Raw genomic sequence first — 17554 nt, 5'->3', positions numbered from 1 at the left:
TCAGTCGTGTCAGACTCTTAGCGACCCCATGGACTGCAGACTACCAGGCTCCTCCATCCATGGGATTTTCCAGGCAAGAGTACTGGAGTGGGGAAGTCCTATAGGACCACAAATAATTACATGCCTAAAATCTGTTGACTTCAAGGAGAAATGAACAACATGGGAAAATGCTCCGACTATTAAAATTTCCATCAGTCTTTTTTCAGAGTGTCTCAGAATAGCTAAAATTTTTATTTCAGTGATTTTTTTGGTAATGAATTTCCTTAATAAACTCTGCATCATTTTTCAAATCATTTCAGAACATTATTGGCAATAGTGTTAAAAGACTGTCATACCTTATTTACATTGATCCTAAAAACAGGAAACATGAGAAGAGCATCTAAAGCATTTATCTCTAATGACAAGTCTTTAGGTCAATCCATGCATTAGGGAATATAGAGTAGGACTCAGCAAAAAGAGAATCAGCTAAAAGTATAGATCAAACAGAGATGTTCTTTTTTTCCCCTAACGTCAAAGTAAATACTCTATATATTTTTTCACTTAAAAAAAAGTTCCTTCTTTATTTGATATATATTTGACTGTCTGTGATGTGTAAGGCCCTACAAAGTAAATACTTTGATCTCAACCGGGCATTCACATAACCACCTTGCATTTAATTACACATCATTCTTCTGATTAGGTATGTTAGATTCCTTGCTAACTTCAGAGCTTGTAGATCCAAGATGATGTATTATATCAATGTGTCAAATGCTACAGAGGCATTTACTAAAATATTTATCTTAAAAGCTTTGCTTCAACATCTTAGCGAAGTTGAAAGACAGATATTTCTTATATTAGATCAATGGCCTTTTACAATTTATAGCTATTATAGTTGTCAAAAGTCTAAAGTATAAAAGTATACAGTATACTTATAGCTGCCTGTTAAAAAAGAAAAGACCTAAAATGAAGTCACTTGTGCTAGTACCTAACCTAACTGCAGTTACAACCTAGGAATGTAAACCCAAGAATGTAATCCTAACCAGTTAAGGTGGAATCTTCTGGTGAGCGCCAATGAGGCAACTGGTCATGTGGGCACTCTCCATCAACCAAAGGAAGATGCGGTAATCTTTCACACAGACCCCTTCTGTCCCCCACAGATAGGTTATTAAGGTTTGAAATAATGCCTTTTGTTTATGATTTGCTTGCCATGCCTTTAAAAATCATCAACTACAAATCGTCATTTGCCATTGGCACTTGCCATCCTCCTCTACAAGGATTAAATCAGGTGTTGCTGTCGCTGCTGACTTGCAGCATCCCCCTGAAAGGAGCTCAGAGTAGAGAGTAGAAGTGACATGCTCTGTGCTCTGAGAAAATCTGCCAGAACAGGTCTTCAGACAGATATTTTCAGGATCTGATTTTTTATAAGGACAATTCTTGCATCTCCTCATATCTAGAAAAGAACTAAAATCCTTTATGGTGATGCTGATTCCTCATGACTAGCAGAAACCTTCTGCAAAAAATATTTATTTGACTGCATGTACTCCCCCTTCACCAAAAGGACACACACACTGACTTTCCCCCATACCTCACTGAAGTAGTTTCTCAGAGCTATCTGAATTGCTATCTCCTGGGCTATAGTCTTCATTTTGCCCCCAGTAAAACTTAACTCACAACTCTCATGTTGTGCATTTTTTTTTAGGTTGGCAAAATCTTCCCTTTCTGTAGCCTGTTCACTGCGGGGATGCTGTCTGATGCGTGAATCGTTCAGTAAAACCAATCAGATCTTCAACATTTACTCAGTCGACTTCTGTCTTTTAACATGCCCAATGAACAAATGTATAATTATTTTGCCACTGTGGGTCTCACAAAGGGAAGCAAAATTCTTTCTCTAAGCCCACAATGGTGGCTCTGATAACACAGTAATACATGGCCCCTGAGAGCCTGCAAGAGTCACTTTGTACTAACAAACTCAAATCAAATAGACTGCAGCATGGAACTTGACAAACAGATTGCTCCATCCACAAAGGTCGGAATGCACAATGATCCCCCTTATCCAATCAAATCTCTGTGCTAATAAAGACAGGGCTTGAGAACTACTTAGCTGCCACCATTCATTAGCATAAAAAACTTAGCAGTTGTTTACCATTTCATTAGCATTTTAATGACAGACAATTTGCCATGTTAAACACAGATTGTTTTAAAGTACTGGTAGATCTTCTGAATAAATATTAACTATGCTTTCATCAATTCCCTCACCTCAACCCTGCTGTTTTCACTTTTAAAACCTGCTCCTTAATATCACTTTACCAAAACTGATTGCTTCAAAGGATGTTTCTGCAAGTGGAAAATGAGTAGAATAAACTGCACATTTTGCACAAGTTAGTTTGAGCTTTGACCCCTCTGTCATCTTATTCCAGATTCTGCTGCTGCTGCTGCTATTGCTGGGGAACATTTCTCCTCACCTCAGGATGCCCAAAAGTCGGTGGGAGACACAAGCAGCAGTTGGGCCAAAATGCATTGCACCCTGCAAGAAAATGCTTAATTTTTCTAAAACTCAAGGACTCACGGAGGAACAAAAAGACTGAAAATATAATGAGCAGGTATTTCAACACAAAGGGTGGTACAATGTTCCTATTATGATGCTATTCTCATGGGACAGAGCTAATACTGTCTTTCATACCAAGGATTTGGCAATATTATGTAAAATACTTCCCGTGTGTATTTCTGTCTCAAAGCTTAGGATATTATCTTATATACATCATAATAAATCAAGTCATAATAGGGATCCACCTTATTTTATATCACTATAAATATACATTCATTTATTTATATAAAATTCCTTTGAACAACTCAAAGATCTAACAGTCACCATTCTCACTGTAGAAATTCCACACATCCATATATTCTCCCATAAGAATGCAATTAGCTCTCTCTCATAAGTTTCATTTTCATGGCAAAAGCCAAGTTGTATTCATTGTACTGTGAAACCAATAATATGTGAAAATCAACTCACTTACTGCCTCTGTAACATAATAGGTGCCTTATTATGTCCATGGATTATGCTATAATCCAGCACAATAAAATCTCAGTTGAGGACCAGGTAATACTGGAAGTGACTGCTGTAGTCTCTGACCTTTAGAAACAGACCACTGAAGGTCTATTTAGGTTTTAGCTAGAGGTTCTTCGTTATATAACAAAATACAAACAAACAACACACCTCGTTAAGAGGGTATGCCACAGTCAAAGAAAATCTGCATGGAGAAGCATTTACAGAATGAAATCAAATCTACATCTGTAGCCTGTAGCAGGAGTTCCTTCTGATGCCATTGTTATCAATATGTATGTTTGCTTTAGTGAGTACTGAAATAAAAGAGTTCACATACTATAAAAATCTATTAGGTAGAGACAATGTTGATTATAGAATTCACAAAGATTTCTTTAAAGAAATTAAAATGAGTGGCATTTCAGATTTTCCACTAAACTCAGATTTTTCTTTTCATTTCCTTTCTAGTTTTGTTGCCCATTATGTTGAGTAATTTTCCCTTTTGCCAAGACAATCACCAATCAACAGCTCCTCCTCTCCTTCCCTCATCATTTCCATTCTTTTATCAGTCTGTTATGTGAGAAAAACAAGAAACAAAGGGTGGAGGAGGGAACAATGTGAACAGTGTATGTGACTGATAAACGATTATGCTTCTGAAAAGGCCACACAGCGTAGTAACAGAGATCACATTTTTACAGTGTATATACTAGGCACTATCCTTAACACATTACATATGTGTGTATACATGTCTACACACATATAAGTATATACCATATCCATATATACTCATTTACATATAAAATTATGTACTTATATAATTTTATCACATATCACTTGTATATTAATATTATTAAATATATACTTAATGTATATTAAATGAATATATGCACAACTATGTACACAAAGGTACTTACAATAATCCAATGAACAAACTATTGCTAAGCCCTATTTTATAGATGAGAAGCTGAGGCACAAAGAGGTTAAGACCAATTTCACATAGTTTGTATAAAAAGGAGCCAGGATTCAGACCCAGGAAATCTGACTACTTAATTCTGCTTTTACTTCTATGCTATGGTAACAGAATTGAATATCTGAGGATATCTCAGTTGTATAGACACATTCTCTAGCTGTAGATAGAAACATCTTATCAGCAAACTATGAGATTTAAAATCTAGGATTTCTTTTGCATCTAGGAATGATTTAAAACTTTTATTTGAGCTCAATGTAGTATTAATACTGAAATAACAAAAATATGCAAGATTTTTTAATGCTTTATCAGTTCAGTTCAGTCACTCAATCGTGTCCAATTCTTTGCAACCCCATGGATTGCAGCATGCTAGGCTTCCCTGTCCATCACACATTTATCTAAAAATAATTTTCCCCAAATAACAGCATTATTTAATTCAGTAAATACTTATAGAAGATCAACTGTACAGGCATAGTGCTGATAGGGAGTATAAATTGAGTCAGACAGAATTTATTTTACTTGCTAAGAGATAATAAAAAAATAATAACTACCATTTAATGAGATTCTGCTCTATGCTGGGTACTGTGCTAGTGATTTGTGGCCCTTATTTTATGAAATTATAACACAACTCTATGAGGTTGGCATTATTATCTCCATTATACTGTTGAGAAAGGTAAGGCTTAGAGCGATTAAGATCATTTAATATGTGGTAGGGCCAGAGTCTAAACTCTTTGTTTAACTCTAAAGCCCATGCCGTTATTCCAAAAAGTAGGCTATTTATAAAGTTATGTGGAAAAGATTCTTGTCATCAAATATTTAGAGAAGATGCTGGTTTCAACAAAGTCTGAAATGGTTCTTTGCTAGAAAACATTTTGGAGTTTTTAATACACCAATAGGTACTATGAATGTCTAGGGAGATATAGCTTCTCCCCTCAATTTGAGAATGAATCCATCCTTTTTATTTTCACAGGGGTCTGGGATAACCACGATACTATGGCAAATCCTTTAGGCAACGCTGTTTTGTATACATTAAAAGCACCTATTCAGGAGAACACTGATGACTTTCAGGTCTACCATTTTCTTGCTGTATAACCGTAGACAAGTGATTTTACTTCTGTATACCTCTATACCTGCATTGAACGACTGGTAGGAGAACTAATGGAGATTGTTCTATGCAAGGTACTTAACCCTGTGCCTAACACCTGTCAAGTGTTCATTAAGCTTCAGTTACTGTAGTTAGGAACCATTCCTATTCCTCTGCTGCTGCTGCTGCTGCTAAGTCGCTTCAGTCGTGCCTTACTCTGTGCGACCCCATAGACAGCAGCCCACCAGGCTTCCTTGTCCCTGGGATTCTCCAGGCAAGAACACTGGAGTGGGTTGCCATTTCCTTCTCCAATGCATGACAGTGAAAAGTGAAAGTGAAGTTGCTCAGTCGTGTCCGATTCTTCGTGACCCCATAGACTGCAGCCTACCAGGCTCCTCTGTCCATGTGATTTTCCAGGCCAGAGTACTGGAGTGGGGTGCCATCGCCTTCTCCCCTATTCCTCTGACACTATGCCATATCTCTGGAGAGCATAAATAGTTAAATCCATCAGTACTTATAAAAGGCGAGATATGACAGTGGTCATATATTATTAACAAAATTTTAAGGAGGTTCCAATGAGAAAGAAATTATATCTGTTTAGGAGCTGGGATCATAAATATTTCCATAGATGAACTATATCTTAAGATAAACCTGAGGAATGGTTAATATTTTGAGAGGTGGGTATGGGAGAATGGTGAAAGGGACTGTATAAACAAAAAGCATAGAAATATGTGTTAAAATTTAAAACTTGCTTAGGCACTCAGGAATTCTTACTGTTTCTGGATCAGAAGGTCAACAGTAAAGAGAAAAGCAGAACATCTTTGTGACCTCGGAGTAAGCAAATTTTCTTAATCAGTAAACAAAAAAGTGATAATTATAAAAGAAAAAAGTGATAAATATATTTTATTCAGAATAAGAATGTAAGGATAAGACACAATCAAGGGAATGGGAAGACTATTCAGAGAGTGTGAGATAATATTGACAATATACACATTTTGACAAAGGACTTGAATCTAGAATAAAGAACTCCTACAGATCAGTAAGAAAAAGAACACAGGAGGAAAGCTGGGCATAAGACTTGAATGGACACTTCACAAAAGTAGACACTAAAACGTCCTATAAACATATGAAAGGCACCTGACTTTATTAGTTATTAGGGATGTTCATTAAACTATGAGATATTTCTTCATACCTCATTGTAACCATGGTTACAATGCTTGTTGTAACCATTGTTTCAATGGTTACAATGAAGAAAGAAGATTGTCAAGTTCTGACGAGGATATGGTACAACTAGAACTCTTATCTGATGTGTAAGTTGTTATAATTATGTTGAAAATGATTTAGCAGTGTCTACTAAAACTGAATACACACGCTATGAGTCAGCAATTCTAAGTATATACCTAATAGAAATGATCTGTACAAGAATATTCATAGCAATACTGTATATAATAGTCCCAAACTGAAAGTTCACCAATTAACCCATTAACAATAAAAAGAATGATTCTGGTATGCTCACATAACCTAACATTCACATAATGAAATATAGCAATAAGAAAAAATGGTATATGGTGATATGAAACAACAAATAAACCTGGTAAATGTCATGCTGAGAAAAAGAACTAAAATAAAGAAGCATATCAACAAGCTGTATGGTGGCATTTATTTAAAGTGCACAATCAGGCAACATAATCTATGCTGTTTGTTCGAGTCCTGGCTATTCTTGCAGGAAGAGTAGGATGAGGTTAGGGAAGGAGCATGAAAGGGACTTCTGGGGTGCTGGAGATGTTCAGTTTGTAGTTCTGTTTCTCAGCTGTGCATGTCTGTATACACTCATTCAACTGTGCATTTACAGTATGTGCACTTTTCTATATGTTACATTTCAATATAAATTTTTTAAAAGTAATGTGTTTGATGTTATAAATTTTAGTAAACTACTTTGATACATATAGGAAAAATTCCTCAATAAGAACATCTTCAAATACTGTCAAAATACTTTATACTTTTAGGATAAATAAGTTTTTTTAGTTATTTTTCCTACCACCAGCTTGATTTTACTCAAAATGATTTGTGAGAAAATAAAAGTTCCCTTTAATATCAGTGCTTCCTTGATGAATTTCATAAGTGGATAGAGGAGACTGACATAGGATCCAGTGATGCCAAAGAGAAAAAAATGTGTATCTTAGAACTCTGGGTCTTTAAAATCCTGACAATTGGCAGTTTTACGCCTGAATTTCCCTTGGGGCAGCTCAGGGTTCCCTCCAAAGTGCTTCAGTAGTAGCAGCATCCTGGCAGAATGGTGAGTTTAAAAATAAATCCTTCTGAGTACCACCTTGAAGTTTATAAGCAATAATGAAGTGCTGCATCACAAAATAGCAGTGAAGCCACATCATGATAGATTTTAAGCCACAATGTCCTTTGGGTTTAGTAGTAATGTGCCAGCTTCTACACAAGATGATGAATCTTGTACTAAGATGCAATGGATGACTTTTTGGATGTGTAGCAAAACAATACATACAGCTCAGGGGTGGTTCATTTATATCTGAGTATTTTGTCCATGCACTGAACATCTTATATTTAAACACTGAAAAAAAATCAGTAAGATTTATGTACTACACAGTACAAAATATAATTTGATTAAATGTGTGACGTACTTCATTAGCTGCAATCCTTTTTTAAAGCAGCATCAAAAAATCTGAGAATTACAAAATTTAAGTAAAGACGACAACTAATTCACAAAAAAGTCTTAAAAACCAATTGTCTTCTTTAAGCTAATTTAAATAATTTTTGCCCAGGTTATAGTGCTCTTCCATTGTAACCCACTATTATTAGCATGACCATGCAAAAAAGGAAACTCAAAGGATAACAGAGTCCTGACAGGTGCTTTGTCAAGGTTTTTGAAATAGTTTTTAATACACCTGACTTATCAAAAGGGAATGTCATATGCTTCATTCCTAAATTACTAAGTCTTTAGAGAAGCCAAAATTATCTCCAGACAGGGCTTTACTAAAATTGTCTGAGGTCGAGACTGGATTGGGAGGTCAGTAGCCTGACGAAATTTTCTGGCAAAAAAAGACGTAGGGAGATGGTCCTGAGCTCCGTTTGCCCAGTGACTCCTGTCTATGGTGTCAAGATGCTTTCATGAGGTCTGACGCCTTTTTTGGTTACAGGATACCAAGGAACTCCTTGCTCTCCCTTTATGGCATGCTAGGGACCTACTGGCAGTATGACTTATTTTAGAAACTTTCCTAAAAATACAAACTTTCCTAGGAAAGACAACTTACGTTTCTCAAACTGCTGAATATTTCTAGAGGAACCATATTTCATAAATTCTTAGCAGGAAACATAATTTAGGAGTCTATCCTTCATTTTACATGAGGAAAATGGGATTAGGAGAAATTAATCCAGCACGGTAACTGTCTAATGGTAGAATTTAGAGCGCATTGCCCAGAGACATTGTTTCAAATATTTGTCAGTACAAAGATGTACAGGAATCATATACTGAAGTCTTTACATTTTTTTACAAATTAAAATAGATTAGTGTTCAGGCTGTTTTGTTTTTGTATATAGACTGAAATGTAGAAGCACTCATTTTTAAATGAGATTTTAATTTTAATGGCTTTATGAGTATGAATAATGGAAGAAATTAAATGAAAGAGAAAAGCCAGTGTGGCCAAGAGCCAACATTTCTTCCCCTTTTAAAGAGCAGCAGAAGATTGGTTACAACACCTAATTTTAAATAATTATTTTAATATTCCCAATGAGGGGGAAAGAAGCGAACAACAAAACCCATTCAAACTATGCTTTAAATCATACTGCTTGGATCAATATAACTAATTAAAATAGCTTCATATAGGAGGTACACACATTTCTGCTGGTGGTTTTTATACTGAATTTCTAGCAGAATTGCAACAAAGATTCTCTCTGAAAAGACACATTTTTCCAAACAGTGGTGGCAACTAACCTCTATTGGGACAGATCAAAGCAGCAGGGCCTTGTGGCCTCTGGTTCTATCTTTAGGCCTCTCCTCTGCAGCTCACAGGATGGGCCCACCTGAAGGGGCTGCAAACAGCAACTCAGGAGGTCAACACACCGGGCTGCTGCTACAAATTCTATACCTCCAGGACACAAAATGTTTTGCCCTCCAGGTTCAGAGAATTTCAGTTCTTGCATTCAGTGTTTAGGCTATCAACAGGTAAGAACCAAAGAGGCGAAAAGAAAAGAATAATGGTTTACTTAATTGCCCTTTTTAAAAGATATTTTTCTCCCAGAATCTTGCTCGATTTAAAGAAACAGAGTTAATATTTGCTCTGCCGGTATTCTCTACACACACCTTGGTAGGAAAAAAAAAAAAAGGTTTCCTTAGCTTAACTATTAACCAAACATTTCAAAGCTATTCAAAACCCGGTGTCCATATTAAAAAAAAATAAGTTAACAGGCTCCTAGAAAACACAATTTGGGAATAAAGAGAACAGTAAAAACTGCACTAAAATCTTGTTCCCTTTTTGCATGTATATATCATGGCTGCCATAATTATAACGCACTGAAGAGAATTCAGAAAAAAAATTCTAGCGGAGTATTATAATCATGGTGACCATCATGGACGAGGCCACTCTTGGTCCTCTATCAGCCGGAAGCCATTTTTATCCAGGCGCAGAAGAGATGGCTTCCACTTGGCAGTATAAGTATTCCACCTGTGTAAGCAGTTATGAAAGCCACCGTTCTATCCCTGTGGGAACCAGTATGGGGTGACTAAACCTGGCCGCGCAAGGGATAGGATGAGCAGACACTGGGTAATGGGGCAACAGTGAGGTTAGCATAGGGAAAAGGATGAGGGGGATTTGGACAGGGAAGGAAGAGTGGTAAGTCTGGCTGAATTTTGCCAAGTGGACTAGAATTGACATCAATGCCTTATTTGGAATTTCCCAACATCTCACTCCTAAAATGATTTGATTCTTTGTTATCTTCAATTATTTGGCAGAAATCTGTAAAGAATGAAGGAGAGTGAGGCAAAAACTGTGTGAGCAGGAACAACCTAATTAAGCAAGGCATCTAAGTCCTTCAAACAAAGGAGCTGGGCAACTGGGAGACACCCTTATCCTGAGAAACATAGGGAATCCTCTGACCCAGGGGATGCTCGCTCTCCAAAGCATCTCTAGTACTGAACAGAATGGCAAACCCCTGGCCTGATTTCTTGAAACTGTGCCACTGTCCGGACATCCTAGAGATTGATGCTACTTGCTTCAGTCATGCAGGCAGCTTCTGGGGCCCAAGTGATATGCAAAACAGCAGAGCCCAAGGGGTTTCTGCACTGGCAGTGATTCATCATAAATGACTCTGACTGTCCCTGGGTGTTATGTTTATCCTTGTACCTTTATACTGCTTTCATTCTTTGGAATTTCTTTCTGGCTTCCCAAATGACTCCTCACTCCCCCAGTGAACACCGAAAGTCAAAGACATAACGTTCTGTTAATAAGGAGCCACACGGAAAGTAGGGAATTTAATCACAGGGCTCATCATTTTCCTTTTCGACGATTTGCTTTCTAAGGCAACAAAGGAATGGAAATATTTTCTTTTAGAAGAATATTTGTTTTGACTCCTGGTCTCTTTTGAACTTCAAACAGCCTTTTAAAACTCCCTTTGCTCTAAAGGACACAAATGGAAAGTAAACCTTCCTAACAATGGATCTGGCGTTCTATGCATTTAATATGACAAAGCATGTTGAAATTTTAAAGAAAATGCAAAAGAATCCAAAGTTCCCGAATTGCACAATCTCTATTTCCAAACCTTGATTGACTTGAATCTTTTTTCTCTAACACCCACTTCCTCTGTTGTTCTCTTATCTGACTTTGCTCTCTCGTCACCCCCATCCCATCTGTTTATCTTTTCTGCCTCTCACGTCTCTCTTAGCTCTCTAATGTCTCTGAAATTTTCTGTCTCTGTCTCTTTCATATCTCTCTCTCTCTCTCTCACTGCAATACTGCTAGAAAACTAGAAAGAGCTCATAAAATTTGTCATTTGCCTTATTTTTTAGCTGAAGCATATTAATTTCATTTTCAATATTTGCTTCTATAAATCAAAAGATTAATAGCAAGATTTTGCCAATATCAGGATGAATTTGCCCCCATAACAAGACAAAACAATTAAGGCTGTATCTCCAACTATGTCAAAAGCCGTCGTGTCAGTTGCAACAACTGAGGATTTTTTTTTATATGTGTGTACATGATGTTATCTGCCACCCACATGACAGAATGGGGCAAGTTAAGAACTTAAATCTAACACAGAATTTAATGATACATTTTTACAGAAATTCACCATGTGCCTTGGGTTATACAAATACTATAACTTTTCATTGAGAGGGACAAAGTACTTTTAAGTATATTAAGTAGACTTATAAACTGTTACATGGATTAAAGTATCCCATGTTTTCCTGATGAAAAAATGATCCTCAAGGATAAATAATTCCATGACAAAGCAAATATACAAAATGAAGCCAATTATGGACCCGAGCTAGAAAAAATTTTCTTCCCAAATCAGGCACTAACATATTAGTAAAAGGGACACTGAGCAATAGAATCTACTGAGTTCCCATAACACAGGGTCTCTAGGACCTTGGAAAGATTAATGCACATTGGTCTTAATCTACTCATTTTTTAGCCAGAGTCTATCGAGCCCTCAGTGTTTATCCCCCTAATCTACCAGTGAGGTAGAATAGAAGCAGCTGATGCTCTTTCACTATTTCCCAAACCACTTGAAATCCCACTGGGAACAATGAGATAAAAACACCTTCCTCCCACCAAATTCATGTTTAAAAAATGACAAAATTGAAAGAAAAAGGATTTTTTAGGTGAGGCAGAGTGAAGTGATAATATTAAAATAAAAAAGAGAATTTGACAAATGTCTACTGTATCCATACAAAATACATTTATTTTCATGACAGACAATAGTGCCTCTTGAAGAGTTAAACTTACCTGGTTTCCAGAGAGATTTCTATGCCCAATGGTCTAAATAAGCATGAAGCCATTGAGTTTATACTTAAACGAGATGGAACATTAAAAGTTTGAAATGTGCCTATCACAAAAATCATGTGACAACTGTACAAATCACTCATGTTACTCAATTTTATTACAGGCTACCAGACACTATTTTATCAATCTCAATGTGAATTCTTGAGCATGTACAATCATCTGCTTAAATATACTTCTTGAAGATAATAGGAAAGAGAGAGAGAAGGGGTTCTAACATACTTATAATATGAATCATATTTTTACCTAGTAAAAATGTGAAACCAACATCAAAAGAAAAAGAAAGCATAGGTCATCAGCACAAAGGAAGTGTGGGAAGTCTGTCACATCTTTATTTTACTTATCAAAGTGACCCTGCACAACAATTTAAATACAACAAGTTAGATATGCCAGGGTGATGTTGGTTGGAGGAGTAACAAAATTAGCACGTTACTCTAATTCGGATACATTTTTCCTTTTCTAAAGCTGGTTTTAACTGTTTTACATTTTTTGGTCATACTTTTCATGAGAAAGTTCCCAGAGGTGTAAAGGCAGATCAGTCGGCAATGCTTACCTTAGTTTTTAAGATTACAATTCACGTTCACTTCTGCACTCGAGCACTGTACGAGGTGGTAGACTGAGAGATAAATAATTCCATCATTTCAACCTGTGCTCCCATGAAATATGGTGCTAGGAAACAGCCAACACACAGTGCGTCTGAACAAATCATACGTCCTGTAATTGCTGCTTAGCTCTAATTACTATTGAGGGTAGTGTTTGCAACTTGATTCCAGGAAGAGGGCAGACTATCTTCTGACAACACTGAACCAAATATATCCTAAAAGACTGACACTTACTTTCTTTCCTGTAATTTTTCTGAGTATCTCCCAGCTACTCAGTAACTACCACTTTGCTATGGTAAAAATTAAACCAAATAATCTGACACCCACCTATCCTTTCCAACAAAGCAATTTAATTCTCTTAGAATATGTACTTATTGTAACAATTTGGAATTTTTAGTATCAGTCTGACTTGACAGGACTGTTTTTTATTTTTCTTTTCTAGGTGGGCAACTAAATCTTTATTTTGAAATTGCTTTTTATTTAAAAAAGGAAAGTGTTCTCAAAATATGAACCTTATTTATATTCTGCCAGTCCTGAATAATTTGTTTGCATACCATTAGACCTAGAAAATTTGTTTTCTTTTATGTGGAATTTTAGGTTTAAACTAAATATTCACAACATATAATTTAAAAAGACTAAAGCAGATAATTTGATGTGGATGTCATTAATAGGGATATTTATGCATTTCAACTAAAAAATCTAATTTCACTTATATGGGAGAATTATCATAATGAAATTAACAGTTGTGTAGGCTTGGAAATAAAATGATATATTTATTCGTATATCTAACTAATTCTATTCTCCCTCTAGTGACCTCTGACCATATGATCAGAAGAATAAGGCCTCTGATATGTCCAGGTTACACACTTTGGCTATGACCAAATGGTTGTTTTGCCTCAGCACCCCACTCCAGTACTCTTGTCTGGAAAATCCCATGGACGAAGGAGCCTGGTGGGCTGCAGTCCATGGGGTCGCTAAGAGTCAGACATGACTGAGTGACTTTACTTTGGCTTTTCACTTTCATGCATTGAAGAAGGAAATGGCAACCCACTCCAGTGTTCTTGCCTGGAGAATCCCAGGGACGGGGGAGCCTGGTAGGCTGCCCTCTATGGGGTCACACAGAGTCAGACACGACTGAAGCGACTTAGCAGCAGCAGCAGCAAGGTGATGGTCATTGATACTGTTTCGTTAGCTTAGTGAGCATTCGGCTGAATGAAAGAAACTAAAAATGACTGATGTTTGCAAACGTCAGGAAGGATTTTGCACCTTTCATTGTGCAACTTGTAGCACGTTTGCCAACCATGGCGAACACTCTAGTAATGATGTACAGAACAAATTACACCTACCCAAACTCAGAGATCTGGTGGATCTACTCAAGTCAGATTTGCACGGTAACTATCAGGGATAGGTAAACCCAAGGGAATAATTAGACATGGCAATCAAGTTGGTAATTATAAAACCAGCTCTTAGAAATGGCACGTATCTCCTGGCCTCAGTTGTTATGAATAACAACATAGGACTCTAAATGGAACACAGTACGCTAGCGCTATACTTACTTTCCCCTAAATAATAATTGTGGACTTCTTACTCATATAATACTTAGTTCTTCATGATTAAAATAAAATTATAGTCACCTCTGTGGTTTTCACTTTATTTTTTATTTTATGACATACTTCTCCTAAGAAAACTCTTTACTTGTAGCAATTATGTTGATGCTTCATTTAAATTATTTTTCTTTCATGAAGCTAGACAAAGTATTTCATTCTTTTTCTGCCTAATCTTAAATCTTGCCTGACAGTGTATTCAAAAGTGGAGACATCGCTTTGCCAACAAAGGTCCCTATAGCCAAAGCTAGAGTTTTTCCAGTCAGGTACGGATGTGAGGGTTGGACCATGAAGAAGGCTGAGCATTGAAGAACTGATACTTTTGAACTGTGGTGCTGGAGAAGACTCTTGAGAGTCCCTTGGACTGCAAGGAGATCAAACCAGTCAATCCTAAAGGAAATCAACCCTGAATATTCATTGGAAAGACTGATGCTGAAGCTGAAGCTCCAATACTTTGGCCACCTGATGAGAAGAGCTGACTCACTGGAAAAGACTGATGCTGGGAAAGATTGAGAGGAGGAGGAGAAGGGGGTGACAGAGGATGAGATGGTTGGATGGCATTATTGACTCAGTGGACATGAGTTTGAGCAAACTCCAGGAGATAGTGAAGAACAGGGAAGCCTGGCGTGCTACAGTCCATGGGGGTCACAAAGAGTTAGACATGACTGAGTGAGTGAACAACAACAAATCATACCTGATTCGTAAGAGTATTTTTCTAGAACGTTTCCAGATTTTGCACATTAGTCCACTGTAAGGTTCCCCAAATTCTTTATGTGTACCTCTCACAGGTCCTTAATTTAGTTCAGTCGTAATACAAAAAGTGGTCCCTAGATCAGCAACATCAGTATCATCTGAGAATTTGTAAACAGAGCAAATCCTGACTTCATCCCAGACCTGCAGAGTCACAAACTCTTGGTGTGGGATCCAGCAATCTGTGTTCTAATCAGCCCTCCAAGTGATCTGGAAGCACTCTGATGTTTGAGATCCGCTGATCCATGCAAGTAGGTACCAAAAGCAATAGGAGAAAGAGATAAGTAAAATCTAAGCCTCTGCAGGGAAAACTATAGGAGATTGCTGTTTAGTTACTGAGTAGTGTCCAACTCTTTTGTGACCCCTTGGACTGTGCCTTCCAGGCTCCTCTGTCCATGGAAATTTCCCAGGTGAGAATACTTCGAGAGGCTGCCGTTTCCTTCTCCAGGGGATTGCCTCGGCCCAGGGATCAAACACACATCTCATGCTTGGCAGGCGGATTCTTTACCACTGAGCCACCAGGAAAGCCCATGGGAGACATACAGACTTATTTATTAACACAGAGATAGAGTTTCAGTGGTGATCTAAAGGATTGGAAGAGTCTGGATGAATGTGAAGGAGGAACCAAGGATCCCTCATCTGCTAATCCATTGTTTGTGCCCTTGAGTTAATGCAGCCTCAGAGATTCCAAGATCTTAGTTCATCATCACCATTTTTCTTTAGTCATTCCATTCTTAAGGAATTCCTCGTTTCTTGTTAGCTGCTTACTGTACCAACTACTCTCACCTTAATTTTTAACTTCTTTTAGAGCAGCCTACACACTTTCATTTTCACTTTTTCTTTTTCTTTTCTTTTCTTTTTTTTTTTTTTTTTTACTATTCCTTCACTTCACAAATCGCCACTACCTCCCCAAGAGATTTCTCTCCTTTGCTGGTCTTTATTTCACTGCCTGGCACTATGAGTCTTCCAGGTACCACAGATGCTAAAACTTGAGGCTGTATTTGACTTTTTCCTCTTCACTACTCCTGATTTAAGTAGTTACCTTTATGACCTCTCTCACTTCCTTCCCCTTTTTATACCTATTACTTAATACCTCCATTTAGGTTCTTATAAGCTATTCACTAGTACAATCCTTTAATCATTGTGGTCCCACTGAGTCAACTGAATTCTTAAGAAGGGTAGTTCAAATCAATCATTTTTCTATTCAAATATCTTCCATGACTCAATTCAGTGAGTTATGGGCTTTGAAATCCAATACACCTGTTCAAATCCCTACTCTGCTACTTACCAGCTGGCAACATTAAAGGAATTAATTAACTGGCTAAGCCCCAGTTTTCTCAGCGGCCAAGTAGGAATAAAATAGTAATCATATCTCATGAGGAGACCAGAAGGAACTAATGCATGTAAATTCTTAAAGTGCAAAGAACCCTGAAGGACTTAGTGAATAATAAGGATTATTATCATCACCCCTAAAGCCATTGCTGCAGAATACAGTCCCAGCACCTCAGTTCAGCATTCATCGGCATCCGCAAGCTTAACTGAAAACCAATTCCTTACTCAGGCTTTTAATGTTAAACTGAACTATTCTTTAAGGACAAACACTAAGTCTTAGTTTTCTTTCTATCTCTGGCTCCTCAGGCAGTGTCTTATACCTGGTAATTGCTCCAGAAGTATTCACTGTATGAAACACTGACCTGTTCTTGTACAAACACACTTTCTTAGTTCTGTTGTTTTGTTTATGCTGCCACGCTTCCCCAGATGCCCCTTCTTCACTGTCCCCTTTCAAATTCTCTCCATTTTCAAGTGGCGTTTTAAATACTCTCTCTTTCAGGAAGTCTTCCCACTTCCATATGAAGGAAATATCTTGCTCTCCTCTGAACCTGCAATACATTTCATCTACACTTTCCTAACGGTATTTAAGACATTCTATTGTACATGCGTCTTCTTCCCCAAGGAGCTATAAGCTCTTCTTGGTTGGAGAGCAGACTTGACTCACTGCTGTTTGCCTATAGTTCCTTGTCCACAGAAGCACTCAATAAATGTGTTAAATGAATGAATGAGGTAAAAGGAGTATCTGCTGCTGCTGCTGCTAAGTCACTTCAGTCGTGTCGGACTCTGTGCGACCCCACAGATGGCAGCCCATGAGGCTCCCCCGTCCCTGGGATTCTCCAGGCAAGAACACTGGAGTGGGTTGCCATTTCCTTCTCCAATGCATGAAAGTGAAAAGTGAAAGTGAAGTCGCTCAGTCGTGTCCGACTCTTAGCGACCCCATGGACTGCGACCCACCAGGCTCCTCCATCTATGGGATTTTCCAGGCAAGAGTGCTGGAGTGGGGTCCCATTGCCTTCTACATTCTCGTTATAAGAACTGTGCTACTGTATACCACCTGATTAAAAGTTTTCTTTCTCATTGCTAATTATTATGGTCTCCAAAGAGTAAATGGATTATGAAAATCACAGAATTAAGAGGATTCCTAATAACTGGGGTGTGTTCCTCACTTTGG

At 37.5% G+C, this 17554-nt stretch overlaps 1 protein-coding gene across 4 annotated transcripts in view; it reads right to left on the bottom strand.

The window, feature by feature from the left end:
- The window catches only part of ZNF385B (zinc finger protein 385B), a 353720-nt gene that overhangs the window by 100276 nt on the left and 235890 nt on the right, over window positions 1-17554 (bottom strand). The window contains exon 1 of one of the 4 annotated variants that reach the window (XM_068967004.1): window positions 12649-12786. The exons of the other annotated variants lie outside the window; for them this stretch is intronic. The gene's annotated coding sequence lies outside the window, so the exon portion shown is untranslated. Of the gene's footprint in view, window positions 1-12648; window positions 12787-17554 lie in introns of those variants that run through there. 4 annotated transcript variants of the gene reach the window in all.

The sequence above is a fragment of the Capricornis sumatraensis genome, chromosome 3 (genome assembly GCF_032405125.1).
Source record: "Capricornis sumatraensis isolate serow.1 chromosome 3, serow.2, whole genome shotgun sequence".
Taxonomy (NCBI): domain Eukaryota; kingdom Metazoa; phylum Chordata; class Mammalia; order Artiodactyla; family Bovidae; genus Capricornis; species Capricornis sumatraensis.
This window is presented reverse-complemented; position numbering and strand designations above follow the sequence as displayed.